The following is a 17,352-nucleotide window of genomic DNA, read 5'->3' as shown; positions in this document are numbered from 1 at the left end:
CTCTCAATTGAAAGAATTCATTACTGCTCTGTACCTAAATATGTCAACCCAAATACCACTTTTCTGGTGGTGACTCAAACACAAGGAAAATATAAATAAATAAATAAACCCTACGTCCTTTGCTTCTCCTTAAGCATGCTTGTCAGGCAATCAAAAGAGGGTTTTTTCACCATTACAAATAGTATCTATAGCAAATACTAACAAAGGTGTCTAATAATTTCACAGCAAACACAGAGTTCATTATAGCTTTTTTTTTCAGTTCTGCTCACTTTCTACGTTACAGTGAGATACTCAGTCAGACTTTTTGACTTTCTCGTTAACAGACGAGATAGCTACCGCGTTCTCATTGATTTTTTTTCAATGGTGTTGGGATTTGATTGACAGCCTTACCTATTGATTTCTTTTGGTTTGAGACCTTGAAACCACAATTTGTTAACATAATTTAAATGTGATCTTAAGCCTCAGTATATGTGGTTAAATCAAGGTCTGTTCATAATTTCAAGTATAATATATACATTCATGTAGCAAATTGCAGGCAGATTTGCTTTTTGTTCTTGTTGTCAGAATAAAATTTATTTCACTATAAAATCACTTCATTGTTGTATTACATACATTACCTGTAAACTTGGAAAAAATAATGATTTATTGCTAGAAAGAATGAATTATACATCTCCCAGATTGCTTCAGTTTTCTAATTAAATAAGGTATGAGAAACATCATTTTACTGATAAAATTTCAGCATTTGGCTGTGCAATAATAAAGATTAAGATAAATATGTTTGAAAACTGTGTTTTGCTAGCCATAATTTGGCAGCTTTCTCTTGAAGTAATTTAAGTTACAGATGTTTATACAGGCCTCTGAAGGAATTTAGTTACTGAACGTCAGGTATGGAGATATCTGAACTAAAGTAATCATGGTCATTAGTAGCTTGACTTTGATTTTGTTGTTGCTGACCTTGCTGTGTGAGAAGATAAAAATACTGTATTAACTGCATTTATGCGTGCTTGTGTGTATTCAAACCCCTAATTTCGAACCCCTAATTTCCAGCAGTCTGCAGTAGTGGGGACCATCTATATATATATGTAAGTGTCTGTGTGTGTGTCTATGTAAAAGAAAATTTGCATGGACCAAAAATTTGAATACTAACTTCATATTAAGAAATATTCCTACTTAAACATCCTTGACCTCAAAAAGACTTCATAATGATTCTCCAATACAGATACTCTGTTCACATAAGATTTGTAAAAAGTTTATTTTTGCCAGAACACCCTTGCTCAGGGTATTTTCCAGCAGGTTTTCCTTGTTATATCACACTACACAACCCAAAGGAAAGAGAAAATCTGGTGACTGCAACAGGAACATAGAAAAAAAAAATAAATGGGGAAAACTGAGAACTGGGGGGGAAGGAGGTGGAAAATCAGTCACCCAAAAAACAGCTGCTGGAATTCAAAAATTGTGGGAAGAGATCTGAAGAAAGAATGAGGGAAAGAATAGGCACTGTGGCTAATTTAATTTAAAAGAAAAATAATCTAGTTTGCAAGCATATAGATGCTTACTTGGTGATAATTCTATAAGCTGAATGATTTTTGAAAGGAGTTTTCTTGGATTTGAACTTTGGATTTAGACGAGATATCCAGGAGGCAGCCAAGGGCGCTGGGCACGTGGAAAGTCTTGTGTCACGTGAGATACTCATACCTTGTGCCTCCCTGAGGTGGCTGGTGTCCCTGCAAGCGGTGAAGGGGGAAGCTTCTTCCAGACAGTGATGCAGAATGAGGATTGTGCTCTGCAAGTTATCGCCTCTTCAGTGGCCAGAAATTGTTACTCGTCTTTCATATGTAGGGTAACTAAAGGCTGATGATGCAAGTAACTCCAAGCTTAATCATACTGGAGGTGCTCAAGATCCATTACCATCTAGTGGATTTGGACTATCACATTCTTTCTTTCTTACCAGGGTTTCTTAGTAAGTGAAACAAGATAATAAGTGAAACAATTTGGAGAACTTACATACATTGTAAGTATTTTAGCTATATGATTATGCTTTTTTTGTCAGTATTTCACTGGTGATCAACAATTACCTTCCAAGTTGTCGTTTCAAGTGGCTTAGAACCACAGTAGATCATTCATGTCCCCTTTTTTACAAGTGATTTATGGAGATTTGAGCAATGATAAACTCATGGGCCTCTACTAAGAATGTGCATCTTCACGTTCTCTGGCTGTGCTTGATAGCAGCGAAATAGGGTACTGTGTCAAGTGTTCCTGTTGGAGACATGTAAGCAGTAGGGCCCTGCGGGGTGAGGGCTGTGGGAGATGTGACTGCAAGGCCAGGCACGCTGGTCAAGGTGAGAGAGGGTTGTGAGAGCGAATGTGCGGCAGGTATGTGGGGTAAGCCTCCCTTGGCTGGGGAGGTCCATGGCTGGGAGGACAGCAGAAGAGGACTGGAACTAAAAACATGCAGGGTGTAATACGCATAGTCCCCTGATATACTTAATCTGTTTTAGCCATTTCTTGGTTTACTACATGCTGAAGTTTGGTTACTCTTTGAGATTAAGGGAAAAAGGGTAGGGGGAAAGAACGGGCAAGCTTGTAAATGACTCCCAAGGCGATGTAACTGGTCTCATCTCGTCAGGAAGAGCCTAACCAATATGAAATGACAACCAAAAATAAATATTGATTTGTTAATAATAGTAATTTATAAATCTTACTTGCTTTTAGAAGCTACATTACACCAATATGTGCAAATTAATCCTTGTTCTGCTATATGACAATACAGGTTATGGATATATATGTTCAAAAGATATTTTAAAAGTATGGTTGAATCTGTCTAAGACTGCAGTGTATTTATTCAAGCTCCCAAGATGTGATCGGTGTTATATTGATAAATCAGTGTAAAATCTCCATGTTTACTCCCATCTCCAACTATCCTGTTACATTGTGGACAACCCACACTTCCCTGTAGTGGAAAAAGTAGTCTTTTGGATCTTCATCTCATACACCCCACATTACTGTAATATAGGAGATTCCTGTGTTTACCCATGGAATATTGTTCTGATTTACACACTGAACTTTGTGTTTAAAATTTCAAATTAAATTCTCCTTACATCTTACTGAGAGATCCTTATTTATTTGCTCAGGCTTCTTGAACTGTGTTCCCATGTCACAGCCAGAGATCAGCACAGTGTAAAGTCAGGACTTCGGGGGTGCTTCTGGTATTTTTGTCCCTGTGAAGGGACTCACCTCAAATTTCTATTACTAGAAATTTCTCTCACTTGCAGTATTTATGTACACATTGGCCCAGAACTGCAGGCTTCAGAGTTATATACCATTTACCCTTTGTCCCAACACAATGGCAAACAACAGCCATTTTGACAATCTTAAATCTTCAGAAGAGATAGTAATTCAAGCGTTAAAACTTAAAAGCTGCAAGACAGGTTTTCTTTTTAATAACTTCCCTTTTTATTTTTCCTTTCCCTGGTGACAGTTTTTGTAGGGAAAATATTATCAGTGACTTTTTGTTAGTATTAAATTTGTTAGTATTTAGTTAGCATTAAAACTAAAATTAAGTTTAGTTAGTATTAAAAAAGAATATTTATATTATATTATAATATAATATAAACCATGGAGACCTTATTGCAGCCTTTCAGTTCTTAAAGAGGCCATATAAGAAAGATAGGGACAGACTTCTTAGTAGGGTGTGTTACGATAGGACAAAGGGTAATGGTTTTAAACTAAGACTGCTGAGGCCACAACTGGAATACTGTGTCCAGCTCTGGGCTCCCCAGTTCAAGAGACACAGGGAACTACTGGAGAAAGTCCAGCGTAGGGCAACAAAGATGACTGAGGGACTGGAGCATCTCCATTAGGAGGAAAGGCTGAGAGAGCTGGGACTCTTTAGCCTGGAGAAGAGAAGGCTGAGGGGAGACCTTATTAATGTTTACAAGTATCTAAAGGGTGGGTTTAAGGAGGATGCAGCCAGACTCTTTTCAGTGGTTCCCAGTAACAGGACGAAGGGTAACGGGCACAGGCTGGAACACAGGAAGTTCCCATCAAATATGAGAAAAAACTTCTCTACAGTGAGGGTGACAGAGCACTGGAACAGGCTGCCCAGGGAGGTTGTGGGGTCCCCTTCTCTGGAGACTTTCAAGACCTGCCTGGATGCAGTCCTGAGTGATGTGCTCTAGGCAATCCTGCTTTGGCAGGGGAGTTGGACTAGATATCTCTAGAGATCCCTTCCAACTCTGAAAAATTCCGTGATTCCGTAAGACAGGGTAGATTTAGTTTAGATATAAGGAAGCTATTTTTTATAATAAGGGTGGTGAAATACTGGAATAGATTGCCCAGGAGGTGGTAGATGCCCCATCCCTGGAAACATTCAAGGTCAGGTTGGATGGGGCTCTGAGCCTCCTGATCTAGTGGAAGATGTCCCTGCTCATTTCAGGGGAGACCTTTAGACCTAGATGACCTTTAAAGGTCCCTTCCAACCCAAACTGTTCTATGATTCTGCAATTAAGCCTTTCAGTTTCCTTTTGGGGCAGGGAAGCTGCTGAAGTGCATTGGAGATGTTATTTGTGCCTGATGCTGTATCCTGAGAGGGGACAACAGCAGATGTATAGTGCAGCTTCGCTTTCTGTTAGTGAACCTTTGCCTATTGCTGGAAAAATCTTTGTCTATTGTGTTTGTAGTATAACAGGCATTCAGAAATCTAGGAACCTAGTATCAATTAGTTGTTCAAAGCATTACTTTAGCTGCCTTGTGAGCTCAGGCAGACGGTTTTGTTTGGATCTTAGCTGGTTAAGGCAGGCTATCACTGAACAAAAGAAGACAGTTGGAGGGATTCCAAATGGATGGCAGCGGAAAGTGATGATAAAAGCTAGCTCTTCCTATACACATCCAAGTTAAATTAAGGACTCTAGAAATGAATGATGGACAGAACAATGAATCTTCTCTTAATTTTATTCACCAAATTTCTCTTGCACTGAATTTTCTTTCTCAGTTTCGAACTGCAACTCTGTAATCTCCAACAACGCTTATTATGGTGTTGCTTCATCTTTTTGTTTGATTTAATTTAGTGTCTCTAACTTTTGATAACAGCCAGTGGTCATTTCTTGTCACAATGAAATTTTAAGCCTCTGCAAGCATCTTAGATTTCCTAATGACTTTTCTTTATGACTTCTGTATTTTTATATGTTATTTCCCACACTCATCATCATATGTTTTAGCACACCTAAAAATCCTCTCATCTTCAAAGTGTTTCTGATCCATTGTACTATAGACTATTTTATGAGTTGCCCAAGGTCTGAACTGAATGCTGCAACATTTCTCTGTGTGTAAGCAGAGGTTTCTGTGTCCTTGTCGGAAGAAAGGACAACTGACTTCTGAACCTGACTGATAAGGTCATATCAATTAGTTGACTTATTTTCACCTGTTTCTGGTTAGATAAGGAATTCTAAGCTGTGGTGATGAAGGTTCTTGGACTCTGCATGTGAAATAATTGATTGTCTCACCTTCCATGAAGTTCACATCTTGGGTAGGGAACCTTTTTCAATAGCTCAAACTGAATCAGATGGAGGCTTCATAGATCCAGTCTGAGAGAACACAGCTTGTTTTTTTTTTTCTTTTTTATCTTCTTTTCCCCTCATTAACTAAAATAGATTTCCACATTAAAATAACTAGTCAGCAGCTAGTTGGCCCTCAGAATCAATTTACTTTATAGCAATAGCAGAACCCTCATCCCCAGAGTTCCTTTTTAGTTCATAAAATACATTACATGGAATTATAAAGAACCAGATCTAGAGTTGATGTGAACTTGGTTTGCTCTAATGAAGCAGGAAAGCAGATACTCAGAGGTAAGGTAATGTGATTGTTGATGCGTTTAGTTGGGATTTTCCAGTTGATTGCCTCTATGAAAAGTATTAATGTACATTTTGGATTAGATTCTAATGTGAGGAATCAGGATGGTTGTGTCATCATAGATGCCTGTCTAAGGCTATAGCTATCTTAACATTTTAAGTACCTTTGGAAGGTTTTCTAGACAAGACATGTTTAAAATATGTTGCTCTAAAGATTTTCCATATGCCCTGAAAAGGTGCACATGTATTTTCAGCTTGACCATTTGATTTTTAGTGAGAGGATAAAAGTGCAACAAGACAATATAAGTTGTTTCTTCAGTGGTCTGTATTAGAATTAAGCTGAGAGGGACAGCTTTCTTCAAAAGAAAACTTAAATGGCAGTTAGGTCTCTATTGCTACTTACAGCTCACAAGCAGTCCCAATCTTTAATTCAAAGTTCATACGTATTGTGCTGACCAGCTTATCGGTAGTGGATTTTAAAGATGAGTGCAGATGTGTTCCTTTATTAATACCAATATCTGAAAAAAAAAAAAACTGAAGAAACAGTATCTTTGAAGTTTCTAAATGAACAAACCATGCACTTCTGATGACCTTTCATATGTGAAGGCAAGTGGGCACAAGTCACTTATAAAATTTCAGTGAGATTTGTCAATAACTTGTCCTGTCAGTGCTACGTTTAGAGTTGTAGACTCATAGAGAGGCTTAGTTTGGAAGAGCTCTTTGGAGGTCACCTAATCCAGTGCCCTGGGCAAGGCAGAGCTGTCCTCCAAGTTGGAATGGGCAGCGTAGGCAGGACCTTGCCTGGTTGCACTGGGAAGTCCTCTGCCTAGTAATCAAAATATAGCAGATATTTCTGAAGACTCAATGTCCATGGATTGTCCCTCTCTCTGTCTTCCACTTTGTATGTGTCTGGATTAAAGGGCTGATTAAGAAGCCAGGATTTGGAGTTCAGTCTGCAAACTCAGCCTCCAATTTCTGTCTAGAAACGGTGTACAACACCATTTCCTTGGTATGTCTTGCCTGTTTTCACTACAAGCTCTTGAAGGCAGAGCTTAATACAGTAATAACCTACTCTTTTATTTGACTCTTTTTAAATGACCTCTGAATTTCAGTATATTAATCATTAAAAATACTAAAGTTGCTCTCTACAGTATCTACAAGAGCCTGGCAGTATAAAAGTGACACCTTCCTTTTTTCAAAGATAAGAGATCAGCTTCAGAAGTTTGTAAAAGTGAACACCTTTCACAAAGTTTCCAAAGAAAATAAAAAGATGGCTAAAATGAGAGCCAAAAATCAGCTGTTCAGAGCAAAACTTAATGTGATTTAATTTGAGGTAAAGCCAAGAGAGCTGAGTGAGTTTCAGAAAAGGTTTAATCTTGTTACTATCATAAGCAATATTTACACATCTCATTTTATGGAGAACAGTACAACTTATGCTTCATTGTCCTGCCCTCCTGAAGGGTAGTAGGTACAGATCTGTGTCTTTTGTGGAAAACTCTTTCCATTTGCCTCAAAGAAATGTGTGTAGCAGACAGAATCTCTCGATACCTAACTCCATGCAAAAGATCCCATATTCTGTTTTGTTATTTATTTATTGGTCAATACATCTTTAAAACAGAAACAATTGTGAGATTTTATGTTTATTGGTCTCTTCTTGTTGAAAAATGAACATGAAATCCTAGTTATTATATGATTAAATGAGTTTTGGAGACTGAAGAAAGATCTTCCTAAAATGCATACTTATGAATCTCAACAGAATCATTTTATTCGTAAGATTAGACAACTTTCTGAGCCTCCCAGAGAATAAAGTAAATAAAAACTTCAGGGAGAATTCAATTCTTATGGAAATCCGTACTCTTTTTTTTTTTTTTTAAGTGTCTGAATGCAGATTTAAGAAGCCTTATATATATATATAAAAAAAAGAGGATAGTTTTATGGGAGAACTATGTATATGATAGAAGTCTGTTTTAACATTGGTTGTAACAGGAAAGCAGTGAAAGAAGAGTCTGATCTCAGTCTCAGACTGACATATGCATTCAACCTTCTCCTGTTCTACACATTTGTTTTTTTCCACAAAGAGCAGTGTTAAAAGGTAACTGGCAGGAAGAGGGGAGGAAACATACGTCCCAGTATAAATAAGCAATTCTCACTGAAATTGTACAGAATTTGGTTACACAAATTAAGGTTGACTTAATGTGACAAATGCTTCCACTGACAATAAACCAAATTGACAACGACCTTGATATTTTCATAAGGTAACATCTAATATAAGAATACAGTGTTCTTGAAGGCGATAGGCATAGTAGCACAAACAGGATTTCGGCAATGTCACCTAAACATGATTTTTCCAGTGTTCCTTTCTCAAGCACTTAAAAAAAGTCTCTGTCCACCTATGTTTGATTCTTCTCCAAATTCAACAGCTGCTAATGTGAATTTGCAGAGCAGTGCATCAGTTGCTTTTTTTTATAAAACAGTTAGATTTGGAGAGTACTTGCTATGTTTTTCAGTCATTTGCACGCAGATTTTAGTCCTGTGACTTTGGGGCGTGATTCTCCCTTGAGTTCCAGCAGAGTCAATAACAAGAGATAAATTTCTATAGAAAGGAAATTCAGATCATCTAAATTAGGTTCCACACTTCCCATTATCTTCTATAGGAGATTGCTCTTCTATTATGCCTAGCGATGTTACTGGATTTTCTTGTCTGAGAAGAAAACTGCTGGAGTATAGGTGGGGAGTACCATTTAGTATCTGAAAGTTTTATGTGGCCATTGCCAACTTAATAGAAAATTGCTGCATATATTTGATTCAAAATAAGAATTTGACCTCAAAAAAGGGTTCTAATGGTCAAAAGTAAGAATCCTTTTGCATATATTTTGAATGCATGTGTGCGTATAGTTTTGGGGGTTTCAGAGATAGATCGCTTTTAGCATCTACTCTTTTAATGTTGAGGCATCTTTGCTGATGTGGAGTGTGTAGGTTTCATTGCTGTTAAAGGTGTTTTCTTGTGCTACAGCTAGCTTAGTTTTGCATTTCTATGGTGAGAAACTGTCTTCACAGACTATGCAAAAAGCCCTTCAAATGCAAAATGTATTTACTGGAGGGTATAAACAAACCAGGAGGAACTGGAAAATAATAAAAACAGACCCTTACAGTGGAAGCATGTAGTCTAAGATATCTGGAGAAATAAAAGAGCAAGAAGAACATTGTATAAAGCAGAGAAAAAACTGCAAAGTTTGAATGAGCCATTTTCCATGGATTATTTAAATATTCATTGTACCAGGGAAAGATAATTACTCTGTAACTTCACATATAGGAAACTTTTCTGACAGAGGAGAGGCTTAGTTAATGTCTATGAAAAAAATGAATTTGAGTTTTCTGTCTCAATGCGCCTGAACAACCATTTTAAAGTTGTTCTTTCTAGATGTCATTCTCTCTAGCTTACAGAACATTTAAGTAGTCTGTCCATTGGGAGAAACCACAAGAGAGAAATCTAAACCCACAATATGTTGATTTATTCATATGATGTATCAAAGCCAGGTTTCATTTGGAGTTACAAATTCATCCCTGAAAGCATTTCCTCCCTTTCTCCTGCTAGTTTAGTTGTCTTTGCATTTACCTTGTGAAAACTCCTCTTTTTTTAGACCTTTCCTTGCAGCATGATATCCTAATGTATTCTACAGGCAGTGTTACTAACATTCACCCATAGGAAACAGGAAAATATTGTTGTTGTTTTCATTTATTTTGTTATGTTATATATGCCACATCACAAAAGGTGTCAGAATTAGTAAAAGTGATGTTTCAGAAGTATTTTATCATTGTAATTTTAGCTGAAACTACTTGGTCAGCTTTGACATGAATTTGCAAGTTCTTTTCCATAAACTCCTTTCTGCATCTACCAGTCAAGAATACCTCTTGACAATTGGAGTTAACCTTGGCAACAAAACGCTCAGCCGGGAAGAAGGTTTAAACCTGCTTGAGGCTGCTCCTGTTACTCCCCCTGCTGCATCTACATCTCTGTCTTTTGAGTTAAGGTCCAAGAAACTGTAATTGTGGCCCAGAGTGGCATCAGGTGAGGCTCATTTGAGCCCTTAGTCCTGAAGTTTTCACTTAATGCTCCCCAGGACACTCATTCTGGCAAGTGGGTGTTGTTCAGAGTTATGTTGGGTAGGACTGCACTGTACAGACAGTCGCTAGAAAGGAAAAGTTGCCCATGATGCGTCCTCTCCTTTTCCTCATTCTTCTGAATTAAGATACAGAGTTTCTTGTAGCCTCAAGGTAAGAGGTGAGTAGCTGAGACATGAGGGCTTGCTCAGCCCTATTTAATATCAGGTGTTTGGTGTATGAGAGGAGGGATACCTGGGATCTATCCCTACAGGTATGACTCATAATTTGTAACAGTAAGGATAGTCTGGCTGCCAGACACTACTTCCATCCAACAATATGCATGTATATAATAACTTGAGAGAAGAACTGTTACATGCAAAAAATTTTGGATGTAGGACAACAAAGCTGTTCGTCTCTTAGGACATACAAAAAAGGATGGAATAGTTCAGCTGTAGTAAAATTTAAGAGTCCACCTTTGCAAATGTATCGGAATAGGCAGAGACTTGAAGCTTAAGAAAGACAATTCTCAACGTTATGGCTGTAGTGTGTATTGTATATTTTCAGTCAGCCACCCCTCTCACTCAGCAGAAGAGAATGGGTGCTTTCTAAACAGGTAATCAGAGGATTTAGGCGTTTGCAAAACAACTAATTTGAATCCTCTGTATGTTCGTCATTTACAGTAAGAAGTGCATGGTATGGGCACTGTATTATCCAGTATTACCAGTGTTCTTCGTGAGACCTCGTATTAACTAGGAATTTTTAAGATACCACAGAGTAAATATTTATACCTGTAAAAATGTATGTTCTCCAAAAGGAACTAATGTTTGTTGTTTTTTTTTTTTTTTAAGGTGTAGGGTTTACTATTAGTAATAAAACTGATTTCATTACCTCCACTAATAAATGTCATTTATTATAACATGTTGCCCACTTCCTTTTTCAGCCATCAACACTAGGCCGTTTATTAGAAGGAATAAACATTACAATAAATATTTTTTCAGATAATATGTAACTTCATGTCTATCAGCTTATTAATGGCAGAGAAATAGTACCACTGTACTTAATGATAGTGCCACAAAGAAGCAGGCTTGCATGTGATACAGTAGAGCAGTGTCCATCCTGCTGTCTTTCCCTCTTTTTAATCCTTATTAGTTATACCATGTTGACTTCATTAAAGAATGTAACAGATGGGTCTTATATACAAAAGTCTCATTCCCTACATTTTTTTCAGTTTTTCTCAGGCCGCTTTCCCTCCTGTTCAGCTTGAGGCAAGGATTCTGGGCATAAAATTCTATGTTGTCGCAGGTGAATTATTAAGAGAAGTCACAGTTTAGGAGTCAACTAAAAAGGTTTCATTAATGATCAAAAAATGATCAAATGTTCACGCACTCAGAGTGGCTGCATCTGTCACAGTGGTCACGTAATTAGAGACCCTATAAAAGGTCTGAATCGAGGATGCAGAGAAAACCTGATTTGTGGAATTTCCTAGCTCTTAACTATGTAGCATTAGGGTTAAATTTGTATATAACCAAGTAACAAGAGTAGTCTGTGCTTCTGAAATAACTCATTTTGTTTATTACCACTGGTCAAATGATATGCATCATAACTATAACAGTACAGTGTTTATAGTTCATTGTAGTTGTGGTAAAAATACAGGGATGAATTTGGCCTCAATGCATGTGAACGTGACATTATTGACGTATATAGAGCTACACTATTGACTTGTATAAAGCTGCACTGTGTTACCACTACATCTGACTACTACTATATCTGTAGTATGTGTATGAACTAACATTGTTATACTAGCGTCATTTCATTTAGAAATTTAATTCCCCTTTAAAGTGATCACCACAGAACACTTCTCCAATTAAACATTACTTTACACAATAATATGCTTTACTGTACTAGTAATAAAATGTAAAGTTTCATTACTTAATGATTTAAAAGCTCAGCTTCTTTAAATTCAAGTTTCTTTGTCTTTATAAAACAAAAGAAAAAATAAGAAAAAACATGAAAAATATTATTCCAATATTCAGGAACCTTCTAGAGTGGCATTTGTATTAGAATTTAGATAATGGAATTGCATATACAACATGTACCCTCATATATACGTATAAAATGTGTGTGTACATATATGATACAAAACATGCACCCCTATTAGAGGGGTATATTCTTATCTTTTGAATAAATACTATGCAAATGCTTGATGTACTGAAAAATCAATTTGGTTATTTTGAAATACTTCTTCATAAGTTACTAATTACACACATTCCCTGAGATACCACCATTAAAGATAATGTTCTTAGAAGACCTTGAAATATCCTATTTATAAAGAGCATAAGCTTTTTTGTGAAGCTCTTAAAGTTCACTTTTTCAAGGCTAGTAGAGTGTAACCTCTCTTAATTCAAACTGTATTGCTTATATTCACTTGGTCCTTTTTTAAAGAAAAAGACTGGATATTTTGATTTCCCCAGGGAAAAGAAAAAAAAGAAGAAAAAACTTGCTGTCAAATAACATTACATGGACAGCTCATCCATAGTTTCTGGTGGGGTTTATTTTCTTGTCCTTTGTGCACTGACTTCCAAGTAAATACTCTGTGAGTTCTGTTTGTTTGCTTTCAGCTAATTTTCACTTGAAAATCATTAAGTACAAATTTCTGGTCAGAAACTGCAGTTATATCTACTTTTGGACTTCGCAAGTTATCGGAGCAGTTTTATTATACGAACAAGATGATCAAAAAGGAGGCCAAATACAGTCTAATACAGGCTTGTCTTGTTTCAGAGGTCTCTCTTAGCAAGCAGCTTTGCAAGAGAAAACAAGCTAAAATCAAATTGTACAGTACAATGTGTGTAGGTTTTCTTCCTAGCAATTTCTTCACTGTAGGCAATAATAATGGCAAGAACAAAGAAGTAACATGATTTTTTAAATAGGAAATGCACCAGGGATTGTTAGCCTTTGGCTTTTTAGTCTGTTACATTTGTCTTCTGCATATATGTTTTTAAAACAAACAACAAACAAACAAACAGCATTTCTTGTAATCATAACCCCAGGAGGGTTTGAAGCAGTGATACAGTAAATGTTGTCTTGTATGATTGTTTCTACGCTAAGAAAAAAGATTTCCTCAACTAGAACACTGAATGGTATTCCATTGATGGAAAATTATGTTTAGAATCCTACTAAAGTAAAAAGCTGTCTAGAAAATATGGGAAGACTGAAAGAAAATTATTCAGATCTCTCTTTTGTGATACTTAAGGTGATAATTATTTTGTAGTCATTGTCTTATTTATTAATTAATCCAATCTATTTCTGGTTTAGCCAATAATGTTTTGTTCAGCAGTATACCCAAAGATTTGCTGAAGACCAGAAAAAACAAATGCATAATTTCATTCTTGCCTAGAAAATCTATTATCATATCAAAATGAAGTAATGCAGAAGCATTAAATTGGTTTGGCATATTCTGTCTCTTGTAAAATCCTTTTGAGTTTATTTATTCCTAATCTTATCCATGTATCTAACTATTCTTCACTTAGTGCATTTTGAGTCTTTTAGTTGCCTGGTTTTCCTTTTCTCTTTTGCTGTTATATTATTTTCTGTATTTGCTAATGGGATATCATTCTCAGTTGAACAGATTTGCTTAAAATATTTGCTGGAGGATTTGTCATTTCATGTGACGGTTTTCCCAAGGCTCTGGATGGAGATTGTCTGTTCCTAGACTTATTTTCTTTGTCTTCCCTTTATTTTCCTAGGCTAAGCACTTCAAGTTTTTATTCCAATTTGGGTATGAAAACTCCCATGCCCAGGTTTATGTTAGTTACTCTGCCTTTGTTCCAGTGTTGAATACTATCATTCTGAGGCAAATTATTGATTTGGGGGCCATATGTAGAGATCTCTCATCTCTAGTGCATCAGTCTCACAAAACAACGAAATTTACCTCTGGGTCTTACATTTGTTTATATAAAAGAGTTTGGGGCGGGGGGAAAAAAATTTATTCTGAGGAATTCAACCTCCATTTTGATAGATGCAATTCTCATTTTAATCCAGTGTCTATTAATTTTTAAAATGTATTTTTCTCCATTTCCTATAAGCTCGCTCTCTTTATTCTGAAGTTGTGATTCATACATCTTAGGTATTCTTCAAATCCTTTCCTTCCCCTTTTCCTCATTACATGCATTTTAGTTAGATTTCCTGATTTTAACTTAAAGGAGTTAGGAACCTCTTCCACGTTCAGTGAGCATGAAACATCTCTAGTTTGTCTCTTTCAGTTCTAAATATTTAATGTTTGGAAATTTCAGGCCTTCTGCAGATTCAGTTTTGGTCCTTTTCAATCACATGTTTTTGAGATGATGTATCAAGGATTTTAAGGATGTTTCTCTTTCCATGTACTTAGTATAATAGTCTTCCAATATGATATGTGGACATCTGTTTGTGTTAGAAATCACACAAGTAATAGAGATTACAGTTTATTTTGCCATCCTTTCCTTCCTTAGGTCTTGCCCTTCCTGAACCTCTCCCACCTCCATGGAATTTAAGTGCCTTCAGCAGATCTGGAGGACGACTGGAGTGGAAACTGGAAAAGGCAAGATTTTCTTTTTCCCCAATATCTTTTTAAATCTAAAATCAGATGTCTTTACCTACTATATATGATAATTACAATTTTTTCCTCCCCCCTTTTTTTTTTTTTCAATTGAGTCACAAATGATCCACATATTTGCTACTTACAAACGTAGAGAAAAAAGTTTAAAAAATTTAGAGAAGAGAGTGAGACAAATGAGTACTAGGATCCACTAGAGCCATTCTGGATAGGAAGAGGGAAAAAAAATGAGCAGAAAAAAGGGGGGTAATAACAGAACCAGAGGAGGTAAAAAACCCACAAAATGTACCTGGAGATTTAGGAATCCCAAGATATCATTTGCATAGTGAAATTCTATCAAAATTACACTATAGAACACAATAAACATGCATTAGTACTGATTCAAAGTATACCTCAGATGTGTGCAATCTTGAAGAGAGGCCACGCTTTTGTACAACACTCAAGAACTGCATTAATAAGGACTGTTAGATTGTATGTTGTTTCTTAATTGCAACGCCTAAATGGACATTTAACAAGAGTATAGTACAGTTTCTCTTTGCTTCTTTGTGCTTAAGCACAGTAATAATGAATGTGACATCTTTTATCCTGCAGATATAAATGGAACAAGCCTAGCAAATGTGCAAACATTTATTATCTTGCAGTGACTATAGCTCAGTCACAAGGCAGCTTTTCTGTCAAATTTAAAAGTTAGCCACATACCAATCATGTATAATACTGAGTTAAATGCACCCTCTGCAAAAAAAAAAAAAAAAAAAAAGAAAGAAAAAAAAATTGTTAACTATTACAAAGCAACATAGATAACTGTACCAAGCACCATGGAATTATATACCAGACAGAACTCCTGCACTATCCAAATGGGATAGAATAAACTTAGGAATAAAATATATTTAATTAAAAAGCAGTGTACTTTCTAGTCAGGTAACCTTTTTCCACCACTGACAAGGCCTGAGTTTTTCTGTGACACTGTGTATGAATAGAACTCAAATAATCCCATTTTAATGTTACACTAAACTTCCAGAGCTATTTCTTGAGCACTTTCATACATGCTTCTTAGGATTTTTGAAAACCTAAAGGTGCCATCATAAAATATGCAGTAACAAGGATCTCCTAAACGAATTATCACGGTTTATAATTTTTACAAAATTTAAAGAATGTAAAAAGGAATATGCATTCCTAATGTAATGTGCAGGCTTCTGTTTATTTTTATATAGATCAGACACTCCTAGCAATGCATGACTTGTCACACCATAGGAAGAATATTACCATGGGGTTATTGTGAATATAAAGTAGCAATTGAGATCAGTTTATACATTCCTCATAATATACTCCATTTGCAAGCAGAAGATTTCTTGATTTGTGTTAAAGGAAGAAGCCTGCCTGTTTGCTTTGTTTCTTTTGATATGGCTCCCTTTTCTTGTCTAATATTTTTGTAGTTGAAAGCAACATTGAAGACATGACCCCTTATACACCAAAGTCAGAACCTATAACCAACTAACCAAACTAATGATAATGATCCGTACTGTCTCTTTTTCCTGTCCCAGTTAACACTAATCCCATCAGCCCAGATCAATTGATTAAAATGTGCATTGTGTGGTGCATAACAGAAGGATAAAAAAAGATGTTTTACTTTATATTCACTAAAAAAGCAGTATGAAATACTGAAATGGCCTCTGCATAACACAGCAGCTTCTGTTGCTGAGTAGGCAGGCTGTGCTTCTGAACTAACAAGGGTTTTACTGTGGTTGATGGCTTCGTTCCTAGGTATAATTAATGGTGGTAATGAATACAGAGGACATGGATGCAGAGAAGATCATTGGGACTAACATTTACCCTAGGGAGCAGTTCATCTACTGTATTATTTCTTCTAGAAATGTTGCCTAGGAAATAAAAATACAAACTTTTTCCTGAGGTAAGCATTTTGGTCTGCAGAAATGCTGTGGCTAGCTTACCAGAAGTGAATTTAGATGTCATGGACCTAGGTCTATTAGGTTATAACTCCCTTATGCAGTCTAGTGGTAAAATGAAACAGGTAATAAATGAAAGTAAAATCAAGAACGGTGTGAACTGGGGTATCCACTCTGAAGACTGAAGTTCCAACCCTATAAAAAGCTACAAAATAAATGTCGTGTTAAAATATGGGCTAAAAAGGGCAACATTGGTGTTATTGTTTTTTCTCTACTGTCTTGGCATTACAATACTCTTTTACTGTCTCTAGTCTTGTGTGGGCTTCACTTCTCATTCAATTCATATCGGATTCCTCTATTTCAATGTAGCTCCTTGCCATTATTTCTAGGTCTTCCCTTGTAACAGCATCTACACTCAACTTTGAACAAGCATGGGCTAGGTTTCTGCTTTCCCAAATTCACTCCCACTCACAGTTATACTAATTCTTTCAACATCCGCCTCCTCTGTGGACAGGCTGTGATTTGTACGCTTTTGTCTTCTCTTCCTCCAAGCCCTGCTGTAACACAGCCAGCACTTTGTTATGTATGAGACCTGAGATGATGGGCCCTGACGCTGAGATGTCACACTAGTGTGACTCGAAAGGGAACCCTGATTGTCATTCAGAGAGAGATTTCAGGGGAAAAAAAAAAATGATAGCATGAACATTGTGCTTGTATTTTTAAAGTGTGCATCAGCAAGCCAATTTTTCAAGCACTGGCTATAACAGAAAAAAGGTGGATCACAAACACAAATTTTAAAATTAATAGATCTGAACTACCATTTTTTTAAACAACCTACAATTTAAACCTTTTCAGGAGGAAAAGAAAAAAAAAATCTCTGCTGAATGGTGCCCTGTGTGGGAGGATTGCA

At 36.4% G+C, this 17,352-nt stretch overlaps 1 long non-coding RNA gene across 1 annotated transcript in view; it reads left to right on the top strand.

The window, feature by feature from the left end:
• LOC134510719 (uncharacterized) overlaps positions 1–14,509 on the top strand; it is a 31,620-nt gene extending 17,111 nt beyond the window's left edge. Inside the window, exon 3 of the long non-coding RNA XR_010069697.1 lies at positions 14,435–14,509. This is a non-coding gene — a long non-coding RNA (uncharacterized LOC134510719). The remainder of the gene's footprint in view (positions 1–14,434) is intronic.
• The last annotated feature ends 2,843 nt before the right edge of the window (positions 14,510–17,352 follow it).

This window comes from Chroicocephalus ridibundus, chromosome 2 (assembly GCF_963924245.1).
Source record: "Chroicocephalus ridibundus chromosome 2, bChrRid1.1, whole genome shotgun sequence".
Classification (NCBI taxonomy): domain Eukaryota; kingdom Metazoa; phylum Chordata; class Aves; order Charadriiformes; family Laridae; genus Chroicocephalus; species Chroicocephalus ridibundus.
Note: the sequence above shows the minus strand (reverse complement) of the source record. Positions and strands in the feature narration are given on the sequence as shown.